This window comes from Capra hircus, chromosome 8 (genome assembly GCF_001704415.2).
Source record: "Capra hircus breed San Clemente chromosome 8, ASM170441v1, whole genome shotgun sequence".
NCBI lineage: Eukaryota > Metazoa > Chordata > Mammalia > Artiodactyla > Bovidae > Capra > Capra hircus.
The window spans coordinates 90,958,765-90,978,589 of NC_030815.1; positions in this window are offsets into that span (position 1 = coordinate 90,958,765).

Sequence of the window (19,825 nt, forward strand, 5' to 3'; positions counted from 1 at the left end):
AATGAAGCCCAGGGTCAAGAGCCACTGGGTGCAGTAGATGTGGGGATGGAAGAGTCAGGGATCATCTTTCATTCTCTCATGGTGAATTTTTTCGGTATCATTATCATGCTTGCTGCTGCTGCTGCTAAGTAGCTTCAGTCGTGTCCGACTCTGTGAACTCTGTGTATTTTAGGAAGACTGGAGTACCTGTGTATGTTCATATATCCCAGATGAATAAATTTAAAGCAATCCAAATTCTAGGGTTTAGAATACCACTACCTTGAGACTAGAGAGTAAAATTGAAACTGAAACATGATTTTTTTTTTAAGTTTTCTGTTTTCTTGTCTGAAGAAGAGCGTTTGTACAGTTAGGATGCTGTAGAAGCAAAGTGAGCTGGAAAGAATGCACTGGAGAATTTCAGAACTGCTGAGTAACCAGTACTTACCTGATAGGAAAGTTACTCTGTGGTCAGCAGTGACCACCGCTGTTAATTTTCCCCAGTCCCTCACAGTGGGTTGTTTACTGCTTTGTCAGTGTTTTCTCTTGGTCTTTTGCTCAATCATCTCAAAGTCCATTTTTTCTCTCACTATCTAATCAGAATGATCAGTCACTTATGTCATTTATGACCTCCAGCTTAGTATTTCTTTCACTCTCCCTTATCTCTTTAGTAAAACTACCTAGTGATCTAACTGCACCCCTGACTAGCCACGGGACTGAAGGAAATCACGTTCTTCCAGTCCGCCTTCCCTGATGTGGAAAGTGGATCCAGTGATACTATGCCTGTCTACCAACTTTACCATTTTGTTGCACTAATTGAACAACAGCATCTAAATAAGTGCTCGGAATATCATAACCCTAAAGGAATTAGAAAGGGTAGTAAACCATGAAGTCATGGAAGCAGACATCACACTGCTCTGCAGCATGTACACACACACACACACACACACACACACACACACACACACACACACACAGGAGACTCAGAAAACAAGGCTCTGGCCTTAGCTCTACCCTGAATAGATGAATAACATGGCCCAAGAAAGCGCACAGGCATTTGTTGAGCATTTACTTCTTACAGGACCTTTTCTAGGCACTTCAGGTAGAACACTTCATTTAATCCCCACTACATCCATCACCAGGGTAGGCAGCGTTTTAGGGGACAGAGTTGATCCTGTCTCTGGCTAAAGAGTTCTTACACCATTAGTAAAGCATCAGGGAAAGGACTGAGATATAGATCTGTGACTCTAAAGTCATCCTGGGACCTTGAGCTCATGATCTGCACTGTGAAGGAGGGGGTCACTCCTAGCTCTAATATTCTGAGGTCTTATCCCCTGAAATTGCATGTGTTTTACACACACAGTTGTCCTAAAACAAAGGAAATGATTTTAAACAGCAAGATGAGAAACTTGAATAAGACCATAGAAAGTTTTCTTTGGGGAAGTATTGTTGAAATGGGTTATTTATTGACTAGAGTTTCTCAAAATACTGCTGTGTATGAAAGAAACTGGTTGGTTCTAATCCTTTGTCTCTTATTCCCCTGCTCTTTGGGTTTGTTTTACCCCACCTCAGCAGTCTTTCGGAATGAAAAGTGCCAGCCTGACCAGATCCAGAATCACATTTTCCATGAAAGCGGAACAAAAGGCCCTGACACTGAGGGGCAGGCAGCCAACCAGCATATGCAGCTGTCAGGCCAGTCAGTGGCTTAGTGGCCACCTCAGTGCCACCTACCCTCTCACAGAAAGGAAGAAGAGGGTCACTGAGCTTCCCAGGTAATAAATCTAGTCACTTAGAAGCTCAACACTGCCTTTCTGAAGTCCAGTCATACATTTTCTTGGCGAGTCAATATAATTTAGTCATTATGGATTTGAACTCTAAAGTCATCTAGAACTTGCACTGAATTTCACAGCTTCCTGGCTGTGTTACTTTGGGCAAGTTCTCTAACTTTGCTGAGCCTTGGTTTCCTCAGCAGCAAAAGGATAATAAAACTTAGCCTACAACACTGTTGGGGGATTGGATTGAATACTGAACAAAAGGAGCTAAGTATAATGCCAAACAAAAATTAGGTACTGGATAAATAGCAGATATTGCTGTTAGCATAATCATTCTTTCTCCTCCCCACATTCTCCAAATTCCTTTCTCTCTGTCTATCACCAAAGAGTTGTTCCAAAATTTTTGCTTCCCCAGCACTCAATCTCATCATCTCCTGTGCCTTTCATCCTGAATTCTTCCATCTCACTCTCACTCTCACAAGCTTTCTCCATTTACTTATGCAGAAAAATCAAGCTGGATGCTGAGTCCATCTCAAAAGTTGCATACCTACACCCAAGAAGAGGTACCCTCTCAGAAAGTGGTGGAGAGCTGCAGATGAGGAATGACTTTTTTCACCCATTATGCAATTGAAAGAAGAATGACTTATCCATTGGAAAAGATGAAGAGAGGTTGAAACAGATGAGAGGACACTGAAGAAGATGGCAATATTATGTGTGGAAAGTATAAAGGGGAATGAAGGAGACAAGACAAAGAGAGAAGGCTATGCACCCAGGCTTCCAGACTTAGAAGCAGACTGGGTGGCAGGAAGGGTCCACCCTGCCAAGCAGGCAGACAAGCTGACTTCATTAGCACTCCTGTGATGCACTGTTCACCATACAAGACTGGCCTGCCTTGTGGCCACTGCATGCCTATCCTCTGTGGCACAGCTGACTCTTAAACATGCTAGGACCCACTGGGCTACCAGTTGAAGGTGAAAATAACAGACTGGAACATGTTGTCTCTGTGGCATGGAGCCCAGGGAGGTCCTCATCCAATGACTGGCACCCCAGGAGAGGAGGCTGCATGCCAAATGATCATGACCAGGCAGTGGATGCCCTGATTTCCTTGTAGGGAGGAATAAGGGGGAATATTCACCCTTTTAAAAATCTGTTTCCTGTCCTGGGCCTACCCTCTTCTGTCTCTCATTTTATTGCCTCTCCTTTGATCATTTGCCAAGTGAGAACAGAGCTCTTTGATCCCAGGAAGGACTGTTAAAGCTGTCACTTAAAAAAACCAGGAAGAAAAAAGGCAGTCACTTATCACAAATAATTATACGCTAGAATGCCATGGTTAGAGAAAACACGATTACCTCCTGCTAGTGCTCTTGTTCACATGTGTGTAGGTAAAGTTACCATTTTTCCCATGTCCTTTCCTCTCCCCAACCACTAAGGCACTTGTCTCTAGGGTCTTTTTTCCCTTAAAACTTCTCCCGTATCCATCTCGGACCTAAGAGGTTAGCTGCCTATAGTGGTTCTGCAAAAGAGAAGGTCCCTTTAGGATCTAGTAGGAAAGAGAAAGCAAGACCATAAATAGATATACATAACTCAGATCTCAGCTCTGTGCACCTTTTGTGTGTGTGTGTGTGTGGTGGTGGTGATGGGGGTGGGGGTGGGGTTTGTACTGCCCAGCATGCAGGACTGGTTCCCCAATCAGGGGTTGAACTATTGCCCCTACACTGGAAACACAGAGTTTTAACCATTGGCTGCCAGGGAAGTCCTTCTCCTTGCCTTTTTAGATCCACATGTGCTTGGCTCAAACCTCCATTTTACAACCTCAAAAAAGCCCAGTGCCTTCCTCCACTTTGAGGAAATTTCCGAGGGGAGCTCTTGGAAATTATTAAGGTCACTCTGGCTCAGAGCTTCTCCTTTCACTGATAGTTCAGCCAAGCACAGGAGTCATTCTTCCAGCCCCAGGGCACCAGTTCTGCCCAAGCCTTGGTGACCCAGATGGGAGACTCCACTCCTTCATTCAGTTCAGTTCAGTTCAGTTCAGCGGCTCAGTCCTGTCCGACTCTTTGTAACCCCATAAACTGCAGCACACCAGGCCTCCCTGTCCATCACCAACTCCCGAAGTTCACTCAGACTCACATCCATCGAGTCAGTGATGCCATCCAGCCATCTCATCCTCCGTTGTCCCCTTCTCCTCCTGCCCCCAATGCCTCCCAGCATCAGTCTTTTCCAATGAGTCAACTCCTTCATTAGACTTCCACAAAAAAGCAAAAAAAAAAAAAAAAAGACACAAAGTTCACTCTCACAAAGTTCTCTGGTAATGTTAAAATATCAACTGAGGAATATTTAAAATATGGGAATTTACTTGGGCAATGCCTGCTGATTAGAAGCGCTCTGTAGAAGGAAGCTGGGGAACGGCTTTCAAAGAGCACAGGTGGAAGCCAAGGAAGGCGTCTCATGGCCTCCTTGCTGAATTCGTTTAACAGCAGACATCACTGAAGGTGTATGGAAACGGGAATTACATGGCGGCCACAGAAGAGTTTAAAATTGCGCATTAGCCGTCCCTCGTTCCAAGAGCCTTCTGAAACACAGCAGATGTAAGTCACCGCAATGTCCTTTCCCCCACCTGCCATGCTCATCCTCACTTCCTCCCTCGCAGACTGTCCTTGGAAGTGGGGGTTGATTCTACTGCAGCAACTGAAGCAGTGCCCCCTCAACTCACCTCGAAGCATTCTATCTCCAAACAAATCCGCTTGCGCGATCGACGCGCCATCCACTCTGCACGTGAGGCGCGCTCAGGGACCCTGAGACTTCCTCTTCTATGGTGCACCTTCCTTTAAAGGACCCTTCCTTCAAAGGACCCTTCCTTCAAACACCTTCCTTCGTGTTAGGTCACAAGTTTGAGTTCTCACTTAAGGCTATTCCAAGGGTGTGTGGTGTGGGGCACGAGACTGGCAAGCCCTTGCTGGCGAGTTCAAAGGAGTGTTCTCTCCCTGAGAAGAACAGAAACAGCGCAGGCAGATCAGAGTTGAGTCTGTGCTAAGTCTCCAGCTCTGACACAGAACTTCCAGTGTGGGCGCCGCGTTGAGATGAGAAGCAATCTTTGCGTGGTCCTGTTCTCCCCCTCCTCCCCCGCCGCCCTTCTCCCCTGTGACTGTGCCAGTGAAACAGAATCGGAAACCACCAGGGAAGAATTAACAAAGGACAAGCGTTCCTTTGGATTTGGATGATGTAAATTCATTTTCTTGAGCTAGACGTGACCAGGACAGATGGTGGTTCTGTGAGCTAATCATGCCAGGAAGAAAAGCAAGGGAAGATATGGATGATTCTGAACTTTAAGTTAGTATTTTTTTTTTTTAATATGTAGAGTTCCACCTCCTTTAAACTGGGTGTAAAAATCTGCCCACACAGGGTTGACCTTCCTCCACATTCTTTCTGTTAAACCCAGGGAGAGTAATATTTAAGTTCAGTGTGTATCAGTGGAATTTTTCTCTTGGCCAAGTAGGGAGTCTAGGCCAAATTAGAACTACATATCCATTAACATACAGACTGCACTCCAGGCACCTATGTAAGGGGCTTCCCAGGTGGTGCTAGTGGTAAAGAATCTGCCTGTCAATGAAAAAGAGGTAAGAGTTCTGTCCCTGGGTAAGGAAGATCCCCTGGAGGAGGGCACAGCAACCCACTCCGGGGGGCTACAGTGCATGGGGTTGCAAAGAGTTCAACAGGATAAAGCGAGTTACCATACTTGCATCCATTTAAAATGAACAAAACCGTTTTTGTATTTGCTTCCATACCTGTGGTTCTAGGCTGAGTAAATATTGGGCTATTTAGGCCCACAGCTTCCTCAACAACTTTCACCAGGAACAGTGCCAGAGGCCAGGAGGGGCTGTGCTTCACATTCAAGAAAGACCTCAAATTTCCTTTACATGTTATCTCTACATGAGTTACACAACAGTTATTTCTTTGCATATGTGTTCAAAACATTAATTTGCTGAATGTATGCATTCAAATTACACCACAGATTTGGTCACTCTAGCTCTGCCATTTCCACATTTTCAGTATATTTACTGGAACCTTAAAATTATGGAAATAGCTTGGGTCTCTCTTGGGCACTGACAGCCAACATCCTACACCTACCTTGATTGTTTATATACATAATAAAGGAATATAAACTTGGACTCAAGTCCCCTAATTATTTATCAAAAGATCCCCTGAAAGAAATATGAGGAAGAGATTCTTTGATGAATATGTAGTCTATCTAGTTTGATGATATCAGAGGTACATTGCACAGCCAGTCTTTGCTGCTGGAGTTGTTCTGGGTAAATAGCATTAATGTGCTTTCCATGTAATGCCATGTGACTTGCCTGAGGGCCATCATTAAAAATAGTTCTGTGTAACTCACTCTCTGGTTATCGTCCAATAAAATCTCATCACAGACTGTGTTCATTATGAAGTTCAGACAGAAATTCTTGTCTGATCTGAGACCTAAGAATATTTAGTTCTTCTCCTGAGCAATGAGTTTAATTTTATCTTATAATGTTCTGAAGTTGCTCAACTAGCTAGGTTTCCATTTCTCATGGTCTGTTAGTTCATTCACAGACACATTTGTGATCTACCCATACAAAGTGGCAGACCATTGTGGTTAGTTAAATCTAATTTGTTTACTACTTCTTTTCAGTTTTATCTCTGGGCTTTTGTTTTTGGTGTTTGTTTTTTTATTTTGGTTTTTAATATTTTAGTTCTTAATCCAGGTGTATTTTATTTTTGTGAATGGTATTAGGCAGGGATGTAAATATATTTTTCCCCAAATACTAAATTGTGAGCCGTGCATGTTCTTAAATTGCAAATAACAGATTCTACTTGTCTTAACTTGAGTTGCAATAAAAATAGCACTGGTTGAATAGCTTAAATAGCAACAGATATTTTCCTCACAGTTCCGGAGGCTGAGAAGTCCAAAATAAAGGTAGATGCAGGCAGATCCAAAGTCTGCAGAGGACCCACTTCCTGGTTTGCAGATGAGTATCTTCTCATTGCATTCTGACATGGCAGACAGCAGAGAGGTGAAAGAAGCTCTCTCCTGTCTTTTTATAAAGGCATTAATCCTGTTCCTGGAAGGCTCTACCCTTAAGACCTAATCACCTCCCAGGGTCCCCACCTCCTAAGACTGTCACACTGAAGGTTAGGATTTCAACATTTGGATTCTGGGTAATTCACAGACCTCTGAGAGAGCCAGAGAACTAGACTTTGTAGGCCACACAGCCTAGAACAAGACAAGCATGGTCAATACATCCAGAAGAAATACTTGACCACACCACAGGATAGTTCTGGCAAAAAAACAAAACCAAACAAAAAAGCAAGCAAATGAAAAACTTGAAAAAAAAAAAAAAAAAGATTCAGTGGGACACTTGCAACTCTGACATGGTGGTCTGAAAGAGCAAATATTTTTGATGCCACACTCGCCAGATGGGTCTCTCTGAATATGCCCCCTTCTACATCATGGTTCCCTTCTACCTCAGATGTCAGTGGTGGGAGGAGTAATAGAATCAAAGTCATATGCCTGATTTATGGATTCTCTCAGAAAAGCAGGACTTGCTTATGTTGTGAGACATAATTAGAATGTCAGAAGGGTATTCAAAAGATATCAGGCAGCCATAATGCAGAGTTCCACTACATTAATCAGTTATCTCAATACCGTCTCTTAAACAATTCAGCATTCTTTTGAAATACTGCCCATAAAACACTGATTAATACATAGATGTATCCACAGCATTAACACACACAAAAATGTACTATGCTTTCTATTTTCCATTGATGCATTTTTGTTTATCTTCTATTACTCAACACTGTTTTAATTATTATAGCTTATGATACATTTAAATATCTAAAAGAAAATGTCCCTACAATCTTCAGAGATTTCTTGCCTCGTCTTACCTTTTGATTTTCCAAACAAACTTTAGACTGGTTTCATGAAATCCTCAATTTGGCATCCTGACTGCAATTATACTAACGTTATAAACAAATAGGGAAGTAATTTGTGGTTGTTAAAGTTTACCATAAAGAAAAGCAATATACCACTCCACTTACACCTTAATTTTTGTAATTCACTAAATTTTCTAACTTCTTTTGATAATTGGAACTTTGCATTTTCTGTTGAGTTTATCCTAGGAATTTTTGTTGTTGTTTCTATCAGTGGAACATTTTTCATTATATTTTAACTTATTAATGGTATTAGAAAATCTATATATTATAGAAAAGTTTTCTTTAGTAACTCACCTCCTTTTTGACATCCATAACTAGTTCTAATTGTTTTCCAGTTGATTGTCTTTCCTTGAAAAAAATCTAAAATAAGAGAAATTATATTGTGTAGAAATAATTCACAATTGTTATATTCATTTTCAGCTTCTTACTTTTACATTGGTTATGATTTACAGAAAAAGGCTAAAATTTTGTGTTAATAGTATGCTTCTTATTTTTCATAGTAAAGTTATCAGTGTTTCATTAAGTGTAATATTGCTTTTTTAGTTTGAGATATGAGATATCCATTCTTTAAAAAATCATATATATTAATCTGAACTAAAATGATAAAGAGAAAAACAAATATTATAAATTAACACACATATATGGAATCTAGAAAAATGGTACGTATGAACCTATTTGCAGGGCAAGAATGGAGACGCAGAGATCGAGAATGGACTTATGGACATAATGGGAGAAGGAGAAGATGGGGTGAATTCAGAGACTAGCACTGACATACTGTACACTGCTATGTATAAAATAGATAGCTAGTGGGAGGCTGCTGTGTCACACAGGGAGCCCAACCTGGCTGCTCTGTGAGGACCTAAAGGGGTGGAGTGGGAGGGAGGGAAGACTCAAGAGGGAGATAAATATATATAGTTATGACTGATTCACCTTGTTGTAGGGCAGAAACTAACACAACATGGTAAAGCAAGTATCCTCCAAATTTAAAAAAAATAATAATAATAAAGAACGCTGAAGCAGATGCTTTCAACAGCCTCTGGCCACAGGGCATCTGCAGGAGGTGCTGCCTGGGATGGATTAGTGACAAAGTTGTCATAGGCAACTTTGCCCGAGTGGGCACGGAGTTCAGGGCCAGGTCTTGTTTTTGTGGTGGTAGAGGCTGTCACTGGGCCTGGCGGAATCAGGGCGAAGGGGCAATAAAAAGGGGCAAAGCGTGAAGAGATCCGTCATTCCACAGGGAGCACGCTGACCCCGAGCGCATCCTGGAGCCCGCGCAAAGCTGGCCAAGTGGCCACTAGGCGGCGCACGAGGATGTGGTTACCCAGGAGGCGGCCCAGGATGGGGTGTTGGATTTCAGAGGCGGCAAGCACCACCACTTGCTACTTCAGCAAACGGAGCCACTTGACTATTTGGCCTTGGAATCGAATGCATGTTGGCTTCTCAAGAGTCGAAAATATTTTCTTAATCAAATCTCAGATGGATGTGCAAGAAAAGAGGATGAGTAACGATATAATCCATGTGTCTCCAGGCAGCTTCCTAAAAAGTATAGCTCATGAAAGCAAGTGTTAGTTGCTCAGTTGTGTCCCACTGGGGTAACCATAATTCTAGGCACCAGCACAGTCAGCTGAATTAACCTTAGAAGTGCAATAAAATGTGTGACCATAGCAGAATATTACAGGTAAAGAACAGAAGCTGGGAGAGATCCTTGGATATAGATATAAAATATATATAGATAAAATATAAATATGTACCATCTCACACTTCCAAAATAAACTGAAGATATGCAGGTACTTTTGAGTAATAGAAAAGTGGGGGTGTGTGGATGTAGTCAATTATCTAATAAGACATTAACAAAATAAATGGAAAACCCCTTTGTACAAGTAAGATATAGAAGTGCCTCAGCACCACCCCCACCCCCATCTGATGGAAGGAAATTAAAAATCCTTTCCTGAAATAAGATAACTTCATTTTAGGCTCCAAGTTTTTTCCACACGTAATGTTTCAAATACAATATCTAACACACCTTAAAAGATAAGCAGACAAGTGAACTGAAAATATTTTAATTAAATAATGGAAATAATTTATATTAAAGATTTTCAGAGGCAAATGAAGTAGCACATTTTTTTACCTGAAGTACTTTTATTAGAATAGCAGAAAGACTGCGCTAAAGTTAAAAAAGAGAAGAAACCAGAATAAATCTAAAGAAAGGCTTTGAGTAGAAACAAATAAAGCAAATGACTTCCCTGATAGCTCAGACAGTAAAGAATCTGCCTGCAATGCAGGAGGACTCAGGTTCGATCCCTGGGTCAGGAAGATCCCCTGGAGAGGGGAATGGCACTCTAGTATTCTTGCCTGGAGAAGTCCATGGACTGAGGAACCTGGAGAGTTGGACACAACTGAGTGACTAACACAGAAACAAATGAAACTAGATAAGTTTATTCTTTGAAAAGACAAATGACAGACCTTCTGCCAAGATGATTGATTTTGCCTTCTCCTTGTCTTCATCAAAGTTAAGAATTTTCAAAAGGGGATGAAAAAGACAACAAGGATATCAAGAAACTTCTGGCCCACATATTTGAAAACCTAACTAAAATGGACAATTACTGGAATGATAACAAAATTGACTCAAGAAGAAATAGACCAACACAATTCTGTAAAGCAATTATTCTTCAATTAAAAATAAATAAATTTAAAATAAAGAAGAAATAGAAAAACCATTAAAGAAGTAGAAACTGAAGTTGCTCTTAGCACGTGGAAAAAATTCAAGGGCCACAGTTGTATAGATTTGTTTTAACCATGGAACAAATGCTTCTGGTTTTACTCAATACTATTCCCAACTGCAGAAAAAGTAGACACTTCCAACTTATTTATGAGACTCACAAGAGCCTGAAAGTAAAACCTAAAAAGATAGTATGAAAAATTAGTTGGTCTCTTTAGTGAGCGTATGGTGGTGTGGTGTGGGTGCTCAGTTGTGCTCAACATTTTGCCACCCCAGGGACTCTGGCCCACTGAGCTCCTCTTTCCATAGCATTTCCCAAGCAAGAATACAGGAGTGGGTTGCCATTTCCTACCCCAGGGAATCTTCCGCACCCAGGGATTAAACGGATGTCTGTTAAGTCTCCTGCAATGGCAGGCATGTTCTTTACCACTAGAACCATCTGGGAAGCCCTTAGCGAAAACATAGATGGAAAAATTCTAAAGAATATCTTAGTCAGTTGAATACAGTAACTTATAAAAGTGAGTATGACATGGATTTATCACAGGGGTGCAAACGTACTTTATCATAAGAAGATACAATGATATAAGTAATTATATTATCAGATTACGGGGGGGGAAGTAATCATCTCATAGTGAAAAGGTGTTAGAAAAAACTGATTTTAATCAATAGAAAGAACTGTCTTTAACCTGATAAAAGTATCCATGGAAAACCTGTATCCTAGTTAATGGTGAAATATTAGAAGCATTTTGTTTAGGATAAGGAATAAAGCAAGGGTATCCAGTATTACCACATCTGTTCAACATTGCCCTAGCCAATGAAATAAATGGTTTAAGACAAGAAAGAGAATAAAAAATATAAAGTTTAGAAATGAAGAAACAAAATTGTTCATTATTTGTAGGTGATAAGGTTATCTACCTGATGGAATAATTATTAGAATTAATCATAGTTTAGAAAGATTGTGTGCGTGTACTCAGTCGTGCCTGAATCTTCGAGGCCCCATGGACTGTAACACACCAGGCTCTTCTGCCCATGGAATTCTCCAGGCAAGAACACTGGAGTGGGTTGCTATGCCCTCCTCCAGGGGATCTTCCTAACCCAGGGATCACACCTGTGTCTCTTGCAGCTCCTGGGTTGGCAGGCAGATTCTTTACCATAGGTACAAAATCAGTATATCTTTTCAAATACATCATAAACAGAAAATATATCTTTTGAAAAATAATTTTGAAAAGCATCAAACAATATAAAATAGAAATAAACCAACAAATAGGTAAGATCTCTATGGGAAAGTTAGAAAATGTTATAAATTAAAATGTTAAAACTTAAATATAATTCAAAATTTAGTTTCTTAGCTACTCTAATCTCATTTTAAGTGCTTAATAGCCACATGTGACTAGTGGCTACAATATTGGGCCTTATGGTTATAAAAAACTAAGCAAGTTTAGCAAGTTTTAGTAGTTTGTTGCAGATGTTTGTATGATGTAGTGTTCAATATAACTTTCAAGCCTAAAAAATGTATTATATACAATTATATTTAGTTAGAATTCTGTGAGGAAAAATGACAATAAACATGTTCTGAACAATCACATGTATTTTTCTTTAAAGAATGATGTGTATGTGCATGAGTCCTTAGTCATGTCCAACTCTTTGCAACTCCTAAGGACAGTATCCTGCCAGGCACCTCTGTCATAGAAGTATCTAGGCAAGAATTATCTGGAGGGGTTTGCCATTTCCTCCTCCAGGGGATCTTCCACACTCACGAATTGAACCCCTGTCTCTGTGTCGCCTGCATTGGCAAGTGGATTCTTTACCACTGAGCCACCTGGAAAGCTTTAAAAAATGATGATGAATATTTATCATTATAGTATTTTAGAACCCTTTGCATGTATTTAAAACAGTGACCAATATTAAAGCATTGGATATTATATCCTTTGGAACTCTTTAAATTGTATGTTAATATAAAGTGCAAGAGTGTACATAGTTTCTGAAAATTATTTGTGGAGACACATGGGCACAGTTTGAAGACAACTATCTTAAGAGTAACTATGAATCTTTCTTCAGTGGAGATTTCATATATATATAATCTTTCACAAAATAAAAGCAAATATTGAATTATTATCAAAGTCTGATGTTTTCTAAAAAATGATTTATTATTGTTGGTATAGTGTAGATTTAAAAATCATTAATTACTTTTGTATCTTGTGTATCCCTGGATTGCTCCAGGGTCCTAGCAAGGTCACAAAACCAAAAGCTATTAAAAATAATTCAGATTTATTCATGTTTCTCAAGGGACATTAACGAAGATCAGGCTTATAACTACAGCAACACTTCTTTAAATATCCTTTTGTTTTTATCTTATACCCATGAGCTTTAGAGTCACTGTCACAAACTCTCCATCTTCACTCTCCTCCAAAGCTCTCCCACACACCTCTAGAGACAGAAACTTCTCTGTCCCCCTTCCCCTGGGTGTGTGTGCTCAGCTGTTCAGCTGTGTCCAACTCATTGCAACTCCATGGACTGTAACTTGCCAGGCTCTTCTGTCCATGGAATATTCCTTGTGCCCCTCCACATTTCTTCCCCACAAGAAACGGAAGTCAAAACTTCTGTTCTTGATCACCAGCTACAGGACTCTAGAAAATGGCTGGAGGACATAGGGGCTTTTTGCCTCTGTTTCTCAGTAATTCTTTACAGAATAGAGTGCTCGAAAAATGTGGTTGTTTTCACAGTCTGGCTGGTTTTCTTGAAAAATCCTCATGGAGAGTTCTTTAAGAATAAATGTTCAACTTTATTATTGGACTGAAATTTTCTTGGTTATGCTGCAGAATCATCAAATACAATGATGCAATATATTGCCTGTAGGAAGGGCACTCACACTTAGTATGAGACTGGGGGAGGGCGTTGCCTATATATGTCATGTTATTATATGTCCTCATAAGCAAATAAACTTGCCTTCTTGATGTACATATTTATCTTATGATTCTCGTTAAAATGTCTCATTCTGAGAGACAAATCTGTCCTGAGTCTGCAAACAAAATCCAGATCCTGATCCTGAGGGATTGTGGTTCAAACATATGCTGGGAGAAATTTACTCTGTGAGGTCTGTAGTCTTGTTCCCTTAATCCCTGTGATAAACCCAGACATACCCATCCAGCTCAAAAAGTGCTTCTAAATAGTATTACCTGTAGAGTTGTGCATTTTGCTTTTCTCATGTACCATTGCATCTTGAGCATTTTCCTATAACATTGAATATTCTTTGAGAACACAATTTTAATGGGTATTTAATTTTCCAGAATATAGATATGTCTTTATTTATTTAACCAATTTTTCTGCTTTGGAAATCTGGGTTGTTTCTAATTTATTTGCCATAATTATAAAAAGAGATGCAGTGAATATCCTTGTACTTAAAAGTTTTTATTATACATTTCTGTTATTTCCTGAAGATAAGTTCCTAGGACTGGAAATATTCAGAAAATGAAGATCATGGTATCCGGTCCCATCACTTCATGGGAAATAGATGGGGAAACAGTGGAAACAGTGTCAGACTTTATTTTTGGGGGCTCCAGAATCACTGCAGACGGTGACTGCAGCCATGAAGTTAAAAGATGCTTACTCCTTGGAAGAAAAGTTATGACCAACCTAGACAGCATATTCAAAAGCAGAGACATTACTTTGCCGACTAAGGTCTGTCTAGTCAAAGCTATGGTTTTTCCTGTGATCATGTACGGATGTGAGAGTTGGACTGTGAAGAAGGCTGAGAGCCAAAGATTTGATGCGTTTGAACTGTGGTGTTGGAGAAGACTCTTGAGAGTTCCTTGGACTGCAAGGAGATCCAACCAGTCCATTCTGAAGGAGATCAGCCCTGGGTTTTCTTTGGAAGGAATGATGCTAAAGCTGAAGCTCCAGTACTTTGGCCACCTCATGTGATGAGTTGACTCATTGGAAAAGACTCTGATGCTGGGAGGGATTGGGGGCAGGAGGAGAAGGGGACGACCCAGGATGAGATGGCTGGATGGCATCACAGACTCGTTGGACGTGAGTCTGAGTGAACTCTGGGAGACGGTGATGAAAAGGGAGGCCTGGCGTGCTGCGATTCATGGGGTCGCAAAGAGTAATCGGACACGACTGAGCGACTGAACTGAACTGGAAATATTAGAATCAAACTGGATGAATACTGTGGTCAACTTCACATTGTTTCCAATACCCATTTTCCTCTTCTTCTAAAATAACAAAGTATTAGCTGAGTAAAAGGCTGCTTGGCTAAAGATAGTTCCCAGTCAGCCTTATAGCTAGATGTGGCTGTATGACTAAGTTTTGGCTGATGGAATTTGAGTTTAGTGATGAAGGCCCATAAAAGAATTGTGCTTCCAGGACTTTCCTGGTGGTCCAGTGGCTAAGATTACACATGCCCAGTGCAGGGGGCTCAAGTCTGATACCTGGTTGGTGAACTAGATCCCACATACTGCAATTAAGATTTCCCATGCTGCAACTAAAGATCCTGCATGCCTCAATTAAGACCTAGTCCAGCCAAATAAATAAATGAATGTTGAGAAAGAAAGAAAGAATTGTGCTTCACTTTCCTGGTCTTTCTCCAGCTCTTCACGGGCTGGAAGATGAAAGACACTGAAGCAGCCAAATTGAACTCACAAGTGGAAGTCATGTGTTGAAGACAGCAGCAGGGCCAGCTACATTTGGGGGCCCAATGCAAAATGAAACTTCAAGCCTCCTGTTCAAAAAAAAAAATGTGAGGGGATTGCCATTAAATATAGTAAAATTTATAGTTTTTTCGTCTTCCCATGCTCTTTTTTCCAGCATTTTATTTTGCTATTTAGTTTTCGGCTAAGTAAACTTAAAACTTAGATCATTAACATGAATTTTACCATTCATTATATTGCGCAATGTCCATTTATAAATGCAAATATAAGAACACTTAACTCATGTGCAGAATCACCAAAATTACATGATTTGTATTTTGTAATTCATACAAGCATATATATCTCATTCTTATCAGAAGAGTATAAATGCTGCACAAAACTGATTTAAATGTTTTGTTTCACTTCTTCATACATATTCTATCAACACTCTATCTTCAGGTTATTGATGAGTAAGGAAAGACTGAAAGGAAAAAAACTTTCCCTGTTTTCCTAGGCTATCATTTTCAAGGTTAGTGACTTGTTAATACAGGGAAGTAACGCAAGTAAGGAAAGATGTGAAGAGGTTCCTTGTTGTTTGTGTTTCTTAGAGTATTATTGTCTTCTTTCTGGATTAGTATTAAATTGTAGTTTAAATGGAGAGCATGTCCTCCCAGGACTCCCAGGACTGCCAGTTCCCTTCCTCACTTCCTTTCTTCAGTTCAGTCGTTCAGTTGCTCAGTCGTGTCCGACTCTTGCGACCCCATGAATCGCAGCACGCCAGGCCTCCCTGTCCATCACCATCTCCTGGAGTTCACTCAAACTCAAGTCCATCAAGTCGGTGATGCCATCCAGCCATCTCATCCTCTGTTGTCCCCTTCTCCTCCTGCCCCCAATCCCTCCCAGCCCTTCCAATGAGTCAACTCTTCGCATGAGGTGGCCAAAGTACTGGAGTTTCAGCTTTAGCATCATTCCTTCCAAAGAACATCCAGGGCTGATCTCCTTTAGAATGGACTGGTCCTTTCTTAGTCATCAACATAACATACTTGTACTCACTTTGAGTTCCTCTGAACTTCTCTGTGCTGTGGGTCCACTGGAATTCTGGGTTCATGAAGCACTGCCAACATGACACGCACATAGAGGGCAGGAATGGCAGACACAGACTGTGTATTCCTCTGCTCACTTGCATGAACAGTGACTTTACTTTTAAAAGTAAAAGTTTCCACTGGACTTTAGTTTTAAAACACAAGCTCAAAGATAAAATTAGTAAGACTTTCAAGATAGTAACAGCAGCGCATTAAACCAAGCTCTGGGCTCTTCTGAGCATGGGGCTCTGTGGAACTGCACAGATCAAATAGTCATTAAGCTAGACCTGGACTGCCTACCTGCTGGATGTTGAGACTGAAACACACTTCTACCCAGTTTAAACTGTTGCATTTTGGGGTCTTTTTGTTACACTTTGTACCCTGACTCATGCAAACAGTTTTAGTTCTCAAAAATATTCCTTCCTACAATCTGGGGACTATGTGGTATAATGAGTACTCTAAGTCATACTTTTAATATTTTTGAAAATGGAGTGAATATTATAATAAGTGTATTTTAATATATTTATTCTACTTCCCCCCCCCAAAAAAAGTCATGAAAAGCTAGAGATTTAATGTTTTATAATTGAGGACATTTTCAAATCAAAGGAAGAGTATATTAATGTAACTCATCAATAGAACTTTAGATTCATAAAATATTTTAGCATTAAAGATCAGATGATCCAGAAGATTCTAAAGACTTAAAAAGATTTTTTTAAATTTTTTCCCTTAAACTGGTCATTTTTTGAAGTAAGTCTTTAGAGAGACTATATATAGTTGTTGTTCAGTTGCTAAGTTGTGTCTGACCCTTTGCAACCCCATGGGCTGCATCACACCAGGCTCCCCTGTCCTTCATTTTCTCCTGGAGTTTGCTCAAATCCATGTCCAATGAAACTGTAAATAGATAAAAGTGCAGTGGGATGATAGGCAACCCAGAACATCCACCCCTCCTCTCTGCTGAGTAAAAGGAACCTTTAGGGAGCAGTCTGAAACATAAGGAAAAGACACCAAGCCAATTCTTTCATCTTTGGCTGGTGCAAAGCACTAAGCAAATCTTTTAAAAATAACTTTATTGAGATATAATTGGCTTATAACAAACTTCACATTTGTAAAGCATAACAGTTGATGTCTTGACATATGATTACATCCATATGTTTTCACACATATGAAAACATCACTGCAATCAAGATATTGAATGTATATTTACATTACCCCTGAAGGTTTATTTTTTAAATTTTATAAGCCCCACCCCATCTCCAGGCAAAACTTATTTGCTTCCTGTCACTATAGAGATTAGTTTGCATTTTCTAAAATTTTACATAAATGGCATCATTCAATAGGCACCAATTTTTTTTTGGCCTAGCTTCTTTCATTCAGCATAATTATTTTGAAATTCATCCATATCCATCCTTTTCATTGCTGAGTAGTATTTCATGTGCTGCTGATGGACATCTGAGTGGCTTCCAGTTTTTAACTACTGCAAAATAAAGCCCTATAAGTATTCATGTATAGGTCTTAAAGTAAATGTATGTTTTCACTTTTCTTGGAATACCTAGGAGTGGAATGGCTAGATCTGATCAAATAGTATGTATATGTAACTTTTCAAGAAACTTCCTACTTGTTCTTCAAAATGACTGTAGCATTTTATATTCCCAACATGAGTGTATGAGAGTCTAGTTGCTCTGTGTGCTCACCAACAGTTGGTGTAGTCATTTAAATGTTTTTTTAGCTATTGTATTGGCTGTATGATAGTATCTCATTGTAGTTTTAATTTGTATTTATCCAATGACTAGTAATGTTAAGCATCTTTGTTGTGGTTGCCATCTTCTGTGGTGGGAGTATAGTCTTTTTTTCCTTGTAAACTTTACACTCCTTATAAAGTTTCTGACATAATGAGAATGCTTTGAGGCAGTTTACACTCTTTGTCTATTCTAAAATTTTGTTGATAAAACTATTAGATAAATAGCACTATTAGTTAGAAACAAAGAAGATCCATGTTAAGAGAGAACTATCCAAATAGGCTGATATTTGTGGCATCCATAGAGATGATTCACATTTATTTAAGCTGGCAGACGTGAAAGTGAGTGGGGAAATGATGGCATAGAATTGGGAGACAGTGGGAAAGGCTGAGAAGAATAAGCTAGGCAGGGCAAGATTGATTTTGCTCCATCCAAAGTCTCTACTCCCACATGTGCCCCAAACTATCTATATCATGGTCAACTCTTTGCAGCCCTTCCCCCCACCTCCCAAATGTTTTTTTTTTTTTTTCATTATTATGGATGAACTTTTGTTCCTTTATAGAAAATATGTTAAGAAGATGGGAAGCCTACTTCAGCAGAGGAAACTAGCTATAGGCCATCCTTTGTGGTAGGCTGCCAAGAATTCTCAACCATGGGCCACTGGATCAGAAACCCATGTGTAAGCAAAAGAAAGTTTATCCATATGGGAGTGTTAACATCTAGCAAGTTTTGTATTTTTTTAAAAAATTACTTCATACAAAGCACAGTAATAAGCCTAGAGTTTGACCTTGTCTCTCTAGCAAGCAGGTAGGGTGAGAACACTGACCTAGACTACAGTTCTGAAGATAGTTTGTAATGGAGTGTAATGGGTGTGACTAGGGGTAAAGGATTGAAGGGCCTGGGCAGAGGCAGAAGTGAAGATAACAATCACGGTGAACAGGAGAGAAGAGCTAGTCATGTTAAGAGGATGGAGTCTCTAAGCTGGTGTTCCCTCATCTGCAATTACAGTCCCCTATTTCAGTGCATCAGAGAAGGCGATGGCACCCCACTCCAGTACTCTTGCCTGGAAAATTCCATGAACGGAGGAGCCTGGTAGGCTGCAGTCCATGGGCTCGCGAAGAGTCAGACACGACTGAGTGACTTCCCTTTCACTTTTCACTTTCATGCCTTGGAGAAGGAAATGGCAACCCACTCCAGTGTTCTTGCCTGGAGAATCCCAGGGACAGGGGAGCCTGGTGGGCTGCCATCTATGGGGTCACACAGAGTAGGACACAACTGAAGTGACTTAGCAGCAGCAGCATTTCAGTCAGGATCTGCCTATCCTCTCTTCTACACATGGGTTCTGCATCAGTTGCCCCTGGTCTGTTCCAGACCTTTCCACCAACTCTGAGTAATGGAAATGATGGAAGCTTCTTTAGGATTCTAGGCCTAAAGAGCATAATCTGATTTGGCTTGACAAAGATCTCTGTACTGGGAGACAATTGGGTGCCTATCAGGTCATAAAGCTTATTTTGGGATTTTCCTGGTGGTCCAGTGGTTAAGACTCTGCACTTCCACTGCAGGGGAGTGCAGGCTCAATCCCTGGTCAGGGAACTAAGTTCCCACATGCCATGCAGCATGGCCAAAAAATGTTATTTTATTTTCCATTTGGTTATTGTTCTCATGGGCATATTCCTCAATTAGGAATCCCTGAAGAGGTTTGAGTGGTAGGATTTCAGCCCCTAAACTGTAACTAACATTTCCATAATTAATCCTCAAGAAAGTCCTCACCCAAGTGGGGCCCCCAAAATGCACAATAGTACCTGAGACAAAAGGACTACAAAGAGGGTCAAGGTGACAGGAAAATAAAGTGGAAAGAGACATGTATATATATAACCAAATCATTTTGCTGTATACCTGAAACTAACACAACATTGTTAATCAACTATACACCAATAGAAAATGA